Source organism: Moschus berezovskii, chromosome 2 (genome assembly GCF_049115385.1).
Source record: "Moschus berezovskii isolate FMDL1 chromosome 2, NW_MosBer_1.0, whole genome shotgun sequence".
Lineage (NCBI taxonomy): Eukaryota > Metazoa > Chordata > Mammalia > Artiodactyla > Moschidae > Moschus > Moschus berezovskii.
Window position 1 is genome coordinate 102439645 of NC_142461.1, and position 18315 is coordinate 102457959.

Below are 18315 nucleotides of genomic sequence, written 5' to 3' on the forward strand. Positions count from 1 at the left end.
TTCCAACTTACTACTTGGCACACAGAAGATGCTGATTTGTTGAAAAAAAGAGAGAGTTAAAATATATATAATCTGTGACTAATTTCATGAGTCTGATTATGAATGTTTCCACATGAATTCAAGATAGTGTTTGGGGTGTATAGATCTTGCAAACAAATATTTATTTTGTAACTCTCCAACCTGCTTAACCTTAGACAGGCTTCTTGGTGGCTGAGGTTATGTCCTGGGAGACTATCTTTTAAAAGTGTATTTCTAGGCAAGTGTGTGAAACCTGTGTGAAGAGAGGAAAACTAATTACAGACTGCTCAGGTTCTTCTCAGAAGGCTCTGTTCAATTTTTAACTCTGTCTCACACAGGAATCTGGAAAGAAAATGGCAAGAAGCTGCAGAAAGAAGCCAGGTTCCTCTGTCCTCCATTATCTCCCAGAGTTTGCTCAAATTCATGTCCATTGAGTGGGTGATGCTGTATAACCATCTCATCCTCTGCTGCCCCTTCTTCTTTTGCGCATCAGGGTCTTTTCCAGTGAGTTGGCTCTTGGCATCAGGTGACCAAAGTATTGGAGCTTCAGCTTCAGGATCAGGCCTTCCAATGAATATTCAGGGTTGATTTCCTTTAAGATTGACTGGTTTGATCTCTTAGATGTCCCAGGGACTCTCAAGAGTCTTCTCCAGCACCACACTTTGAAAGCATCAAATCTTCGGCCCTCAGCCTTCTCTGTGGTCCAGCTCTCACATTTGTACATGACTACTGAGCGACTGAACTGAACTGAACTGAACTGGAAAAACTATAGTTTTGATGATATGGATCTTTGTTGGCAAAATGATGTCTCTGCTTTTTAATACACTCTATCTCTGGATAATAGTTGTATCCTATATTAGTCATCATTTATTGGTTTGTTTATTTATCCATTTATTCAACAAATATTTATTGAGCATCTACTTTGTGCTAAGCATTGTTCTAGAAGCAGAAGATACGTCAGTGAACAAAGCCAAGCTCTTGGCCTGTAAGGTGTATATTCCAGGCTGGGGAACAGTGTGGGGAGACAGACTCAAAATCAGGCTGTCCTAAGGGGCTGTGAAAAATGAAAATAAACCTGGGTAGGAGGAAAGAGGGGTAGGAAGGGTGCATTATTTTACTATCCTCTGTGCAGACTTCCACCCTGCCTCTAAAGTCTTAATTGAACAGCTTTATTTACTATCTGTCCTCAGTCACAGCCTCTCTGATCTTCAGTCCTCCCCCACCTCTAAGCCTCTTCCCATGCCATTTGCGCTGCCGGGAGGCACGGGTCTCCTCCTCATTCCTCTCATTTGGCTGATTCAGCTCACTGTCCGCGTCTCCCACAGACATCAGAGCCCATAGGGAGGCATTTTGAGTCTCGCCAGGTCTCCCTTCCTGGGACCTTCCCCAGGATGGCCCTTTCCAATCTTCTTGTAATTGCTGAAATCCTTGCCTCTCTCCCCCAGTAAACTGTGAAGCTCTTTAAGGCGTCGATCTATTCAACAAGTATCTACTGAATTCTTTACTAAGTGTCAGACAGTAACTGTGTCTCAGTGATCTTTATATTCCCAGCAAGTAGCGTAAAGCTGGATACTTTGAAAGTAGTCAATATTTATCAATAAATGGATCAATTTTAGCTTCTCGTTATCTAGTATTTTACCTGTGACAAAGCTGGTACTCCACGAATAGTTAGTAAATAAATGAATACATGGTTTTAGAAGACACACCATGCCGTTAGAAGTGGGGAAAGACGTTCCCTGCTTGCTCTGTGAAAGGGCTTAAAATGCAGGGTGGAGAAAAGGGGCAGAGTTTATGAGAAAATATAAAGAACAATGCTACAAGAAAACCTCCATCCACTCTGGATGATTCATCACAGGGAAAATACTCTTGCTTCCTGAAGATCTGGTGCCTGGAGGCCTCACCTGGAAAGTACCTGACCATGGCAGTGGGAATGGAAGGAGTTCTAGCTGCTCCCTAAACTGGCTTCCCTGGTGGCTCAGCAGTAAACAATCGGCCTGCCAATGCAGGAGACAGGGATTTGACCCCTGGGTCGAAAAGATCCCCTGCAGAAGGAAATGGCAACTCACTCCAGTATTCTTTCCTGGAAAATCCCATGGACAGAGGAGCCCGGAGGGCTACAGTCCATGGGGGTCACAAAGAGTCGGACACAACGTAGCGACTAAACAACAACAAAAACTGGTCAGCACTGAATAAAGTCTCCCGAATGAAAACTGTGTCCCCTTAGACGAGGCCACCAGATGAATTACCTGTTTCTGCATATACATAGAACTTAAACTGGGAAATACAGACTGAAAAAATCAGGGTTTCGATAATGGAAGCTGAAACTGGCAGAGAGAGGACATCAGGTTGCAGGAGAAGATGCTTCAGGGGTGTTGGGAGGAATCAGCAGCTCTGAGGAGACGGATGAGTGAGGCGGAAGAGAACTCTAATGAGTCGACAAGAGGAAGGTTGCAAATGCACTAGTAAAAACAGCAGAGGAGGGTGTCTGAGCCATGTGAGTAGAAAACACCAGAGTCAGACCCCCACACTCACTTTGTCAAGGGGAAGGAACATGGCCCAGGCCATGGTCCCAAGTGCTCCTTCAGACTGGATCTTTCTCAGGCACAGCTCTTCCCGGGTTTCCCCAGGATCTTATCTCTTTTAACACAATGTGTATCCCTTCGGTAAATTCCCATTGCTTAGAGGTGGTTGAGGGTATCTCCATATTCCTTAAGATCCAGAGATCCTAAGTCACACCATCTAGATTTTTAGAAACGCTGCTTGGCCCATAGGATAGAAGCCTACCATCCCAAGTGCTCAGACTCCCAGCCTAGGACTCTGGGGGTCTGACCCTCTTCAAGAGATCTGAGCCCAGGTGTGGGTAGAGTCGCAGAGCATCACACAGACCAAGGAAGCAATGACCCCTGCACCCCACTCCTTCCCTGGCCTTTGCTTCTGATACTGTCTGCAGTGGAATTCTGACCTCAGGAAGTCACGTGAGCTCATCTGACTCACTCTGTTTGGCTTGGATCTTGCCTGGACCCAGCCCCTCATTCACATCAGACAATAACAATCTGGGGCCGGCTGGGCCAACCCTGGGGCACCTCAAAACACTCCTGGGAGAATAAACACTGAGTAAACCTGGCTGGGAGCCAAACTGAACTCTAGGGACCTAGTAATGACTGCCAACTCTTGGGATGGGGTGGCCTCTCTATGTTACTAGCTTATTTCAAGTACAAGAGACAAATCTCCCTCCAGTAGTCTTTCTGTGAAACTGTTTCGTGGTGAACCGCTGAAAGGAGACAGTGGGAGTGGAGACTTTGCTCTCGGGTCTAGCGCTGGTGTGACTGTGTGTGTGATGCACTGCCTGGTGGGCTGCTGGCAGAGGTTGTGGCTGACCTGCAGGTGTGTAACCTGGGAAGCACAGAACCTGGAAGTGCTGGTGCTCAGTCACTCAGTCATGTCCCACACTTGTGACCCCATGGACTGTAACCTGCCAGGCTCTTCTGTCCATGGGATTCTCTAGGCAAGCATACTGGAGTAGGTTGCCATGCTGTCGTCCAGGGAATCTTTCCGATCAGGGATCGAACCTGTATCTCCTGCACTGGTAGGTGGGTTCTCTACCACTGAGCCACCAGGGAAGCCTGAATTTGGAAGTGGACACCTTCATTTCAAATTTCAAGGACTTCAGAAAAATTATTTTAAAGGAGGATGTGTAACAGTTTCCTGTCACCTTTGTGTGCAATGCCCAAAACATGCTAAGTGCTAGAGAAAATTTTGTGGCCTAGGTCTTACCTTCTAGTCCAGAGTTTCCTTTTTTAATTTGGTAAAATATACATAACATAAAATTTACCACTATACCTGTTTTCAAGTGTGTCATTCATTGGCATCAAGTGTATTTATACTGCCACGCAACCTTTACGACTATCCATCTCCAGAAATTTTCACCATTCCAAACCAAAGCTCTGTACCCATTAAGCAATAATTCATATTCTCCCCTCCCTTTAGTCCTTAGAAGCTACCATTCCTCTATGAATTTGAGTGTTCTAGGTACCTTGTATAAGTGGAATCATACAATAAAGCCTTTTGTGTCTGGCTTATTTCACTTAGCAAAATGTTTTCCAGGTTCATCTACATTATAATGTGTATCCGAATTTCATTTCTTTGTAAGTCTAAACAATATTCCATTGTGTGGGTAGACCATATTTTATGTATCCATTCATCTGTCCCCGGACATTTGGGGTGCTTCCACCTTTTGGCGATCATGGATAATGCTGTTATGAGTATTGGTATAAACAAGTATCTGAATCTGATCCTACTGTATGTCCTTGGGGATAGCATTTATCTCTCAGAATTTTAGTTTCCAGACCGTGAGATAGTGACAATACCCACTTTTCAAGGTTATGGTAAATATTTAATTATATTATTCTGGGATGAATCTAGATTTTGTGGGGCCTGAAGATTATATAATATAGGGGGCACTTTTTAAGAAAAGGAATGTAAATGAGAAATAAATTGGAAATGAATGTGTACTAATTTTAAAATGAGAAAGAGAGAGAAACATGACAACAAATTACTGAAGCCTTAAAGATTCCAAGCCCTTTCTTCTTGAAATTACATTAGACAATTAACTGGAAATGTTTACCTAGAAATGCTTCCCGATGGTCATCTGGTTTCCCAGTCCCCTGGAGTCACCTGCAGCTCTCAGCCCTTCCACCTGGGTGAGACAGGGGCTGGGCCTGAGGCTTCATCTATGGTAAATCCCCATCTGACTTCTTTCAGGATTTGTGTTTATTGTAGACAGCTTTATTGGGCACTTCCTATGTGTCATGTACTGTTCAATATTTAATTAGTATTGTCCTATTTCATTCTCACAGTTCCCCTTTGAAGTGGGAACTGTTTTATCTCCATTTACCAGATGAGGAAACTGAGGCAGGAGTAGCTATGTTAACTTGCCCTCTGTTTCAACTCACTCAGGCAGCAAACCCCAGAGACAGATTTCTTCCCCCAGGCTGAACTCTGCGTCACTGTGCAAACTGCCTCCTGGTAGATATGAGATGTTCAGAGACTCCTAAAGCAGCTGTCAGCAAGAAATGAAACTCTCCAGGGGGCCTTTCAAAAAGCCTGTCTCTCCTTCTCCAGGCCCCTTGTTCCAGCTCTAGCGCTCTTTCCAGGTGTCTCCTTTCTGGTTTGTTTGTTCATCCTGTGGATCACTTGCCACCAAAAACGAGACAGAAACGTAGTCCTGGATTATACAACCTTTTCTTTATTCCTCCTGAGACTTGAATCCCATGCGATCACTTAAAAAGCAAAGCAAACAAAACACATTGCCCTTCAAGGGAAGGTGACAGAGCTGAGCCTGACACCCTGTCCAGGAGAGGGCGGTCACTGGCATTTCCTGTGGGCTGGAGATGACTCAGGATTAATTAACTCCTGGGGCTCCGTCCCAGCCACCCTGAGCCTTACTCAGGACTCAGGAGTCAGTCCCCTGCTAGTAACAGGAAGACAGTTCTCACTTGGCAAGTCTGCTGCCAGTCTTCTATGTTAGACCTGCTTGAGAAAACCACTTTCCTTGGGTTAGGGAAATTATTTAAAGTCATAAAAGAACTGAGCTCCTTCTGTTTCCTACTTGTAGAATAAATCCAAAGATGGGATTTTCCATGAAATATCAGTGAATATGAATTTAATCTAATTTGACTCTCAGAACGATCCTTTTCTTTAAATTAATTTTATTGATGTGGACCATTTTTTAAAAGTCTTTACATTTGAATTTGTTATAATTTTGTTTCTGTTCTATTTTTTTTTTTGGCCCTGAGGCATGTGGGATCTTAGCTCCCTGACCAGGGATGGAACCCACACTCCCTGCGTTGAAAGGCAAAGCCTTGACCACTGGACCACCATGAAATTCCCTCAGAACAACTCTCTCTTCATGCCCCTGTCTCCCATCTGTGAAGCAGATGGTAAGCAGGGCAAGAAGTCCACGTGGACAGACAGAAACATTGACTGCAGAGTAATTCACTCATTCATGTCTTGCAAAACTGCTGAGCAGTCTTTTATTCTTTTTAAAAGATAACTCAAGCAATCTAACCCAAGGTTGGGATTCCTAGGTTTTAAACAATTTTTTTCTTTTTCCCTGATGAGCTCCATCTCTTACTTCTGAGGCTGCAATGGGCTGGGTATTACTAGTAAAAATAAACTCTGATTCATTCACTCGCTCATTCAAGGAAGTATCTACTGAGATCCTATGTGCCAGGTACTATTTTAGAAACACTGTGTTGATTAAAACTAACAAAGTTTCCGCCTCATGGAGCTTGTGTTCCTGTAGGAGAGTCAGGCAATAAACACCCAAACAAAGATGTGAGATGGTGATAAATGCTGAAAGGAAGAAAGAATGGTAAGAGGTCAGAGAGTGAGCAGGGTGGCGTGGCCAGGGAAGCGTCTGATAAAGTGACATTAGTACCACCCCCTCCCCCGCCGGCAGGAGTGTTTGGGACAGGCAAGTCAAGATGACAGATGACACTGGAGTGGAGCGTAGGGCAGGGGAGGGGAGAACAGGGAGGCACTGGGGCACAGGCCAGAGAGGCAGAGCGACTGGAGAGCTGTCAGGAGAGCCCTGAAAGCCACAGTCAGAACTCTGGGTTTACATTTTGAGTGTGAAGGGAGTTTTTATGGAGTTCTAGTGGATTATGATGTAGTTTATGTTTTAAAAGGATCACTCTGAGCAGACTATAAAGGCAGCAAGGAGGAAGCAGGGAGACTATCAGAGGCCATTTCTGCTTTGGAGGCCAAGGGTGAAAGTTTGGATGAGGAAGATTCTGAGAAGTGGCTGAATTCTGGATATACTTTTAGAGGAAGACAGGGGTTACAAATGGATTGCTTGTAGCAAAGGAGAGAGATCAAGGGCTCTAGGATGACTCCAAGAGTAGTGGAGACACCTACGTGGTAACTCCCATCACCACCAACAGATTTCTCCAGAAATCTGTATTATCTAGCACGCACCCACGGTGAGAGTCACAGTGAGCTCCAGGGGACTCTCGTAACCTGGGAAGTCACAACTGTGCAAAAGGTTTTCTTGGCTAAATAGGAAAGGCCAGAACGATGCAGGCGATGCTCTGGGGTGAGACCGTCTACGTGCTTGTGCTGTCAGCATTCCTTCAGCCCAGTCAAAGTACGATGAGCTGGCATCTTCTGTTCTGGAATTCACCATGATATGGTTTGGGGGAGCAAACAAAAACCTGCAATATCCCCATGGTTCTGCAGCCATCTCTAGCAACAGGGGTAGACTATTAGGGTCAGCTTCAGTAGCAAAAGAGTCTGCCCAAAAGATTTTTAAAAAACATATTCTTTATTAGGCCACTATAGGAAGACAGGTGAGATGAACATATTTTACTTAAAAAAAAGGTCTTTCAGAGTAAGATTTCAGGCTCCTTTTCATCTTAAAGATGCAATTTATGCAGCTACAACATCAAAGAAGGTGGTTGTTCTTTAAAAACTGGGGGAAATGGTGACCAATGATTATGTTTGACGAATATGCTTAAGGAGGTGCATGGAGGATTTATTTCAACTGCCAGTTTAGGAACCTCCGTGATGATTGCTGATGCCCACTCATTGAATCAGGCCAGTACGTTTACACATGCTGCCAGCACCCCTTGGATCATAGTGCAAGGGAGTTCCAGAAAAACACCTGCGTCTGTTTCATTGACTACCCTAAGCCTTTGACTGTGTGGATCACAACAAACTGTGGAAAATCCTTAAAGAGATGGAAATACCAGACCACCTTACCTATCTCCTGAAAAACCAGTAGGCAGGTCAAGAAGCTACAGTTAGAACTGGACATGGAACAATGGACTGGTTCAAAATTAGGAAAGGAATGTGTCAAGGCTGTTTATTGTCACCCTGCTTATTTAACTTCTATGCAGAGTACATCATGCAAAATGCTGGACTGGATGAAGCACAAGCTGGAATCCAGATTCCCAGGAGAAATATCAACAACCTCAGATATGTAGACAATACCACCCTTATGGCAGAAAGCAAAGAAGAACTAAAGAGCCTCTTGATGAAGGTGAAAGAAGAGAGAGAAAAAGTTGGCTTAAAGCTCAACATTAAAAAAAAAAAAACATAAAACAGCAAATGGCATCATTCAAATGGCATCCAGTCCCATTACTTCATGGCAAATAGATGGGGAAAAAGTGGAAACAGTGGCAGAGTTTATTTTCTTGGGCTCCAAAATCACTGAAGATGGTGACTGTAGCCATGAAATTAAAAGACACTTGCTCCTTGAAAGGAAACCTATGACAAACCTAAAGAGTATAGTAAAAAGCAGAGACTTTACTTTGCTGACAAACGTCCACATGATCAAAGCTATAGTTTTTCCAGTGGTCATGTATGGATGTGAGAGTTGGACCATAAAGAAAGCTGAGCACCGAAGAACTGATACTTTTGAATTGTGGTGGAGAAGACTCTTGAGAGTCCATTGGACTGCAAGGAGATCCAACAAGTCAATCCTCATGGAAATAAACCCTGAATATTTATTGGAAGGACTGATGCTAAAGTTGAAGCTCCAATATTTTGACCACCTGATGCCAAGAGCCTACTCATTGGAAAAGCATCATTCCCTGATAATGGGAAAGACTGAGGGCAGGAGGAGAAGGGGACAAGACAGGATGAGATGGTTGGATGGCATTACTGACTCAATGGACATGGATTTGAGCAAACTCCAGGAGATAGTAAAGGGCAGGGAAGTCTGACATGCTGCCGTCCATGGAGTCACAAAGAGTCAGACAGGACTTAGTAACTGAACAACAACATTTACACAAAGTCAAATAGGGAAAAGGACTGAGTATGATGCAAACAGCCTAATCATTAAAAAGACTAAACAATAAATCATTCTAAAAAGCTGTTTGAAATTAACTGGGTGATGTTTCAAGGATTAGAAGAGGAGAAAGAAGAAAAGCCTTTAAAAGCAAACTCTGCTGGTATCTAATTGAAAGTATGTTGGATTTTTAAACAGAAGTGGTGAACCTGTATATTACTGGGCCTAATTAATTTCAGGTAAAAAGTGGCTTCAATGAGCTGTCAGGTGTGAGAGGTTTGTTTGATAGCCACCTGTTTGTCCTGCAACTTGTCTCAGCATCACTCTGAGTGATGCTGTGCTTGGAGAGGCCCCTTCCCAAATCCAGGTAGCTGATGGCAGAGTGACAGGATGTCAAGCCATGCCTGGTACAGTGAAACACTCAAGCAGAGTTTCAACATTTATTAATAATTTTCTTCATATCATGTTCAAAATTTTGAAGTTCCAGCCCAAACACATATAGTGAAAAATTTTTGATAGAAGAAAATTGCTGTTGCAAATATTTTGGGAGGTTACCCACTCCAGTATTCTTGCCTGGAGAATCCCATGGATGGAGAAGCCTGGTAGGCTACAGTCCACGGGGTCGCAAAGAGTCGGACACGACTGAGTGACGGAACGGAACAGAAGCAGCAAATATTCCTTACACATGTATGAAACTATGATATCTTGAACATCCATAACTGTTCTGTGCTTAGTCACCCAGTCATGTCTCTTTGTGACCCCTGTGACTGTAGCCCGCCAGGTTCCTCTGTCCATGGAGATTCTCTAGGCAAGAATACTGGAGTGGGTTGCCATGCCCTCCTCCAGGTGATCTTCCCAACCCAGGGACTGAACCCAGCTCTCCACTGAAGACAGATTCTTTACCATCTGAGCCACCAGGAAAGCCTGGACATCAATAGAGTCGTGCCCAATAGCATAGAAAATGCAGTTGTCAACCCTGGTCTCAGTCCAGACCTTGGTGGATTATTGGCCAGTTGTTGCATGGTGTAATCTATTGGAATGGTTTAGAGACTATAAGCAATCAAGGGTTAGGAAGACAGGACCGAAATGTTAACCAACAGAATATTTTGTTTTTATGTATGTCTCCGGAAGTAGAACACTGAATAAAGTATGGACAATGTATGTGTGTGTGCTCATTCGTGTCTGACTCTTTGAGACCCACGGACTGTAGCATGCCAGACTCCTCTGTCCATGGAATTTTCCAGGCAAGAATACTGGAGTGGGTTGCCATTTCCTCCTCCAGTGGGTCTTCCCAGTCCAGGGATTGAATCCACATCTCTTGCATCTCCTGTACTAGCAGATGGATTCTTTACCACTAGAGCCACCTGGATTACTGTAATATTGAATGGTTTGCCTTGGAAACGAACAGAGATCATTCTGTCGTTTTTGAGACTGCATCCAAGTACTGCATTTAGGACAGTTTTGTTGACCATGATGGCTACTCCATTTCTTCTAAGGGATTCCTGCCCACAGTAGTAGATATAATGGTCATCTGAGTTAAATTCACCCATTCCAGTCCACTTTAGTTCACTGATTCCTAGAATGTCTATGTTCACTCTTGCCATCTCCTGTTTGACCACTTCCAATTTGCCTTGATTCATGGACCTAACATTCCAGGTTCCTAAGCAATATTGCTCTTTATAGCATCAGACCTTGCTTCTATCACCAGTTCACATCCACAACTGGGTATTGGTTTTGCTTTGGCTCCATCCCTTCAAATGGAGTAGCCATCATGGTCAACAAAAGAGTCTGAAATGCAGTACTTGGATGCAATCTCAAAAACGACAGAATGATCTCTGTTCTTTCCCAAGGCAAACCATTCAATATTACAGTAATACAAGCCTATGCCCCAACCAGTAATGCTGAAGAAGCCAAAGTTGAACGGTTCTATGAAGACCTACAAGACCTTTTAGAACCAATACCCAAAAAAGATGTCCTTTTCATTATAGGTGACTGGAATGCAAAAGTAGGAAGTCAAGAAACACCTGGAGTAACAGGCAAATTTGGCCTTGGATCATGGAATGAAGCAGGGCAAAGGCTAATAGAGTTTTGCCAAGAGAATGCACTGGTCATAGAAAACAGCCTCTTCCAACAACACAAGAGAAGACTCCACACATGGACATCACCAGATGGTCAACACTGAAATCAGATTGTTTATATTCTTTGCAGCCAAAGATGGAGAAGCTCCATACAGTTAGCAAAAACAAGACCAGGAACTGACTGTGGCTCAGATCATGAACTCCTTATTGCCAAATTCAGACTGAAACTGAAGAAAGTAGGGAAAACCACTAGACCATTCAGATATGACCTAAATCAAATCCCTTATGATTATACAGTGGAAGTGAGAAATAGATTTAAGGGACTAGATCTGATAGATAGAGTGCCTGATGAACTCTGGACGGAGGTTCGTGACATTGTACAGGAGACAGGGACCAAGACCATCCCCATGGAAAAGAAATGCAAAAAAGCAAAATGGCTGTCTGAGGAGGCCTTACAAATAGCTGTGAAAAGAAGAGAAGTGAAAAGCAAAGGAGAAAAGGAAAGATATAGGCATCTGAATGCAGAGTTCCAAAGAATAGCAAGGAGAGATAAGAAAGCCTTCCTCAGTGATCAATGCAAAGAAATAGAGGAAAACAACAGAATAGGAAAAATAAGAAATCTCTTCAAGAAAATTAGAGATTCCAAGGGAACATTTCATGCAAAGATGGGCTCGATAAAGGACAGAAATGGTAGGGACCTAACAGAAGCAGAAGATATTAAGAAGAGGTGGCAAGAATACACAGAAGAACTGTACAAAAAAGATCTTCACAACAAAGATAGTCACGATAACGTGATCACTGACCTAGAGCCAGACATCTTGGAATGTGAAGTCAAGTGGGCCTTAGAAAGCATCACCACAAACAAAGCTAGTAGAGGTGATGGAATTCCAATTGAGCTATTTCAAATCCTGAAAGATGATGCTATGAAAGTGCTGCACTCAATATGCCAGCAAATTTGGAAAACTCAGCAGTGGCCGCAGGACTGGAAAAGGTCAGTCTTCATTCCAATCCCAAAGAAAGGCAATGCCAAAGAATGCTCAAACTACCGCACAGTTGCACTCATCTCACATGCTAGTAGAGTCATGCTCAAAATTCTCCAAGCCAGGCTTCAGCAATATGTGAACCGTGAACTTCCAGATGTTCAAGCAGGTTTTAGAAAAGGCAGAGGCACCAGAGATCAAATTGCCAACATCCGCTGGATCATGGAGAAAGCAAGAGAGTTCCAGAAAAACATCTATTTCTGCTTCATTGACTATGCCAAAGCCTTTGACTGTGTGGATCACGATCAACTGTGGAAAATTCTGAAAGAGATGGGAATACCAGACCACCTGACCTGCCTCTTAAGAAACCTATAAGCAGGTCAGGAAGCAACAGTTAGAACTGGACATGGAACAACAGACTGGTTCCAAATAGGAAAAGGAGTACGCCAAGGTTGTATATTGTCACCCTGCTTATTTAACTTAAATGCAGAGTACATCATGAGGAACGCTGGGCTGGAAGAAGCACAAGCTGGAATCAAGATTGCTGGGAGAAATATCAATAACCTCAGATATGCAGATGACACCACCCTTATGGCAGAAAGTGAAGAGGAACCCAAAAGCCTCTTGATGAAAGTGAAAGAGGAGACTGAAAAGGTTGGCTTGAATCTCAACATTCAGAAAACAAAGATCATGGCATCTGGTCCCATCACTTCATGGGAAATAGAGGGGGAAACAGTGGAAACAGTGTCAGACTTTATTTTTGGGGGCTCCAAAATCACTGCGGATGCCGATTGCAGCCATGAAATTAAAAGACGCTTACTCCTGGGAAGGAAACTTATGACCAACCTAGATAGTATATTAAAAAGCAGAGACATTACTTTGCCAACAAAGGTCCGTCTAGTCAAGGCTATGGTTTTTCCCGTGGTCATGTATGGATGTGAGAGTTGGACTGTGAAGAAAGCTGATCACCAAAGAATTGATGCTTTTGAACTGTGGTGCTGGAAAAGACTCTTGAGAGTCCCTTGGACTGCAAGGAGATCCAACCAGTCCATTCTAAAGGAGATCAGTCCTGGGTGTTCACTGGAAGGACTGATGCTAAAGCTGAAACTCCAATACTTTGGCCACCTCATGCGACAAGTTGACTGACTGGAAAAGACTCTGATGCTGGGAAAGGTTGGGGGCGGGAGGAGAAGGGGACGACAGAGGATGAGATGGCTGGATGGCATCACTGACTCTGTGGACATGAGTTTGAGTGAACTCCAGGATTTGGTGATGGACAGGGAGGCCTGGCGTGCTGTGATTAATCGGGTCGCAAAGAGTCGGACATGACTGAGCGACTGAACTGAACTGAACTGAGCGCCACCTCAGAAGCCTTAAAGTATGAACTTTAGATAATAATCATGAATCAATATTATTTCACAAACTGTATTCTGAAGGAAGCTGTTAATCTTTGCCCTGAAAATAAAATGTTCCTAGAGTTCAGTTAATATAGACTGTTAAATCTCCCCTATTAGAAATTGCCAATACACACTACACAATTAAACACCCTAAGAAGCCCCACAGTGAAGAAAATTGCTTACCTTAGTTTAACAATTAAACAAAAAGTATATGCTTAGAAAAAGCCTTTTTCCCCCCTCCATGTACTTATCAACATTTCCATCTAATGTAGTTTCAGAGGTGCTGAAGAGAGTACAGATGTAATGAAAGTTTTATGATATTTTACCTCTCCTGCTGTCAAGGAGACCCAGACGCAAATTTAAAAATTGTTGCCAGATTTCTGAAGAAAACTCTTGAATGTGAATTCATTTTTTTTCTGCTGCACTTTGAATGCATTATCTAATTTATAGACTTTTCAAGATGGATTTTCTTGAAGATAATTCTCTTTGCTGAGGGAAGTCTAGAGGGCAGGTCCATTTAGATAATAGTTCAGATAAAGTACTTGAAACAATAATGACTCATTCCTACACTGAGACCTAGGCCCTGACCTTGGTTACTTAAAATGGCCAAATGTTACAGTCAAGCTAGGCTAACTTTCCTTGTGAAATGGATTCCAAGCACTGCTGTTTGTTACTCTCTCCTGATGATTCTTGAAACCATATCCTTCAGATTGAGACATGAACCCACAGTCTTTTAACTGAGATCACACACCTGGTTTCAGGACTTCAAGATGCTCCGATTCTTGATGTCTAATTGCAGAAAGAATTAAATGAGAGCCAAAGTGATACAAAAGAAGTGGATTTATTTAGAGGGAAACACACTCCACAGGCAGAGTGTGAGCCATCTCAGAGGTGAAAGAGTGGCCTCGTACTATGGCATGGTTAATTTTAATGGGCTGGGTAATTTCATGGACTAATGTGGGGGAGGATTATTCAAACTGTTTGGGGCAAGGGGTGGAGATTTCCAAGCATTGGGCCCCTACCCCCATTTTGCTCTTTGATGGTCAGTCTTGGAGTTGACATGGAGCCTGTGGGAGTGTAATTTAGCTCACTGATATGTTCCAAAGAGCATATACTGAGAGGTTCAAGGTCTAGTGGAAGTCAGCTCATCTACCAGCTCAGACCCATATGGTTCTAATCAGTTTATGTCATGCCCTTGGGTTAGGCCATTCTTTCAGAGGTTGTCCCCTGCCCCATTCCTCCTGTTTCACTCTCACCTGGGCACAGGACTCCCACTGCTGGTTGAGTCTGCCCTGTGCCTGTTTCTTTTTGGTCCAACAGCTCATCTTCAAGCTCTCCGTCTTTCAATCAACCCAACTTGTTATAGAAGAGTACTTTCTTTAAGACAATAGCATTCTCTTTTTGGTAGGAAGCATCTCTTTAGGTAAACCCATGGTTTTTCCAGTATTCATGTACAGATGTGAGAGTTGAACCAAAAGGAATGCTGAATGCCAAAGAATTGATGCTTTTGAATTGTGGTGTTGAAGGCTTTTGAGACTCCCTTGGACAGCAAGGAGATCAAACCAGTCAGTCCTAAAGAAAATAAACCCTGAAACTCAGTGGAAGGACTGATGCTTAAGCTGAAGCTCCAATACTTTGGCCACCTGAGGTGAAGAGCTGATTCATTGGAAAGGACGCTGATGCTAGGAAAGATTGAGGGCAAGAAGAGAAGTAGTTGAAGAGGATGCGATGGTTGGATGCCATCATTGACTCAGTGGACACGAGTTTGAGCAAGCTCTGGGTGACAGTGAAGGACAGGGAAGCCTGGACTGCTGCAGCCCATGGGGTCACAAAGAGTCGGACACAACTTAGCAACTGAACAACAAATCTTTTTAATTGATAAAATGCAAGTTTGTTATAAATTTGTTTCTGTTTTTGCTTTCTCAAGCCCTTAGGACAGGTTTAAGGAGGGGACAATCAGTTGCATCTGGATCTCTGCTCCTGACAGCATCACCCTCCTGAAAATCCCCGCTTCTTACAATGGTTACCTTTATGTCCTTTAACAGTAAAAGTGTTATTCTTTCACTGAGATGGGAACCTAAGTGAATGTATAAGAAACAATTTGTCTGCCTTGTGGGTTGTCAAAAATAGTAGCCATTGTAACTCATTTTGCTTGATTTTCCAAAAAAAGAAGGTGAAACACAGTGTAGATGTTTTTTAAAAATTGAATCTAGTAGCAGAGTTTGGAAAACCTTACACTAAAAATAATAGCATCATCTTAATATTTAGCTTATTTCATGGAAAACTTACAATACTATTGATAATTCCTTGATCTTGATACTAGCTGTAAAATAATAATTGCTAACAGTGGCTCTTACAATGCGCCAGGCACTGTTTCAAATTTTTATCACACTGTTAGATGAGATACTAAAATTTTCCCTGTTTAAAAATATTTAATTTAATTTAATATTTCAGAACAGTTTTAGATTAGTACAGAGAGTTCCCAGATGTCTTGTACTCAGTCTTGCCTAATTTTCCCTATTAGTAACATCTTGCATTAGTATAGCACATTTGTTTCAGTTAATAAACCAATATTGATACATTACTATTATCCAAAGTCTAGACTTTATCCAGATTTCCTTAGTTTTCACTTAATGTCCTTTTTTGATTCAAAAATTCCATCCAGGCATAAACAACAGGGACCTACTGTATTTACTGTCTGGAACCAGGAACTGTATTCAATATCTTGTAGTAATCTGTAATGGAAAAGATTCTGAAAAAAAAAAAAAAAAGAATCCCATCCAAGAAACCACAATACATCTGTGGTCATATCTCCTCAGGCTCCTCTTGATCTCTCCATCACACAAAAGGAAAAAATGTGGCCCAGAGAGAGGCTGAAAAACCTGCCCACAATCTCATAGTTACTAAGTGGAAAAATGGGCCTCAAATCCAGGCAGTCTGATTCCGGGCAAGTGGTTAACCTTTGTCTGTTGTTACCCTAGTAGTAGTATTTCTACCTGAATTTCTTAAGTTATTTGTCAGTTCAGGCAGCAGAGAGATGAGCAAACCTGACCCAAATGACCCCTGTCAGGGACTAGCCATGATCAGGTGGACATTTTCAGTAATAGAACCACAGCTCCCCTGATTCTCACTGCCTTGAGTAGATAGACCTTGGAGGAAGCCAGGTGGCTTAAAACAACTGAAGTGGATGCTCTCACAGTTCAAAAGGCCAGAAGTCCAAAGTCAAGGTGTTGGTAGGGTTAGTTTACTCTTGAGGCTCTGATGGAGACCCTATCTATCCCATGCCCCTCTCCTCGCTGCTGGTGGCTGCTGGTAACCCTGGGCATTCCTTGACTCATCACTCCAGTGCCTTGTCTCCACATGGCCTTCTCCTCCGTGTGTTCTCCTTCTCTGTCTGTGTCTTTTCTCCTTTGATGAGGACCCTCGTCATTAGATTTAGATCCTACCCAAATAATACAAGACAATCTCATCTCAAGACCCTTCACTTAATTATATCTGCAAAGACCCTTTTCTGAATAAGATCACATTCACAGATTCTAGGTGGACATGTTTTTTGATGGGACTGCCATTCAACCCACTATAGAAGGTGGTAATACACACCAGGTTGTCGTGAGGATGAAATGAGACAAAATTACATTAAGTATACCTGATGCTGGCTTAGACATGTTTTAAAAAATGACTGCCGTTTTTATTATTACTCTTTTGTACAATATGAGGCCCCCCCGACACAAAAATGTTAACTTGGGTGATAAATTGATTCATCAATGTCTAGTTTATATGACTATTATTATCCTTATTAATTGCTTCATATTATGGGCTTCTTAATGGGATTCCCTGGTGGCTCAGTGGTAAAGAATCCACCCCCTGATGCAGAAGACTCAGGTTCAGTCCCTGGGTGGGGAAGACCCCCTGGAGAAGGAAATGGCAACCCACTCCAGTATTCTTACGTAGAGAATTCCATGGACAGAGGAGCCTGGTGGGCTACAGTCTGTGAGATCGCAAAAGGTTGGACATGACTGAACGACTTAACAGCAACAACATCAACAACAATGGTCTTCTTAGTTGGGAGCATATAGTCCTGCCAGGAACATCACAGGGTTGAATTCAGCCTTTCTTATTCCTTTTCTAGGTGTTAAGGGCTGAAGGGAATCCTCAGTCAACACTTTCAGCTATGACACTAGTCAGAAACACAAAAGGACTTCAACCGTATAAATGACTCTCCTCTTCAAGAGAGTTATGAGCCAGGCACCGGATGAATGAACTTCCTGTCTGTTGCCCAGGCTGATAGACATGCAGCAGAAAAAGCAGCTGGGCAGCCTCAGCTGTTTCTCTGATCTTTGGTTGCCCTCTGTGGTCACTGGATGCAGCAACCCCACTTTCTGATCTGGATCTTTATCTCTTTGGGGACAGAGTTACGACTCAGTGCTGAGCTTTCAACCCCCACCCTACTCCACCCCCATCTCATTACATTGCCCTTCCCCTGTCATCCCCACCAGCACTGTCTCCTGCGGTCACTTCCTGGCAGCCACAGGATTCCATGAGCTGGCTTCACTGAATTCCTTCTGCATTTGTCAGACAGACATAGAGTCTCAGAATGTCAGGGCAGCAGGAAGGGCCTTTAGACAGCCAAGTCTAACCCACTGCATTGTCTCTCCAACACTTTCTTCAGTCAATCAATGCATTTGCACTGAGCATCCACCCTGATTAAGGCAGGATGCTAGGGGTTAGTTACAGAGCAGCTTCCTAGAGTGACAGTGGGTCACCTCGACATTCTTGAGTAGGTATCTAAACAATCTCCCATGAGCACTGATAGCTTATGTTTCATGTGCCTGCATGCTTAGCTGCTCAGTCGTAACCCCATGGACTGTAGCCTGCCAGTCTCCCCTGTCTATGGGAGTCTCCAGGCAAGAATGCTGGAGTGGATAGCCATTCCCTTCTCCAGGGGATCTTCCCAACCCAGAGACTGAACCTAGTCTCCTACATGGCAGGCAGATTGTTTACCATCTGAGCTACTTATGTTTTACTTAGAAAACTTATGTTTCACTTAGAAA

General features: G+C 43.2%; 1 protein-coding gene across 3 annotated transcripts in view; it reads right to left on the reverse strand.

Annotated features, from left to right (window-relative positions):
- Positions 1 to 18315, reverse strand: part of ITGB6 (integrin subunit beta 6) — a 144153-nt gene that overhangs the window by 84294 nt on the left and 41544 nt on the right. The gene's annotated exons all lie outside the window — the stretch shown is intronic.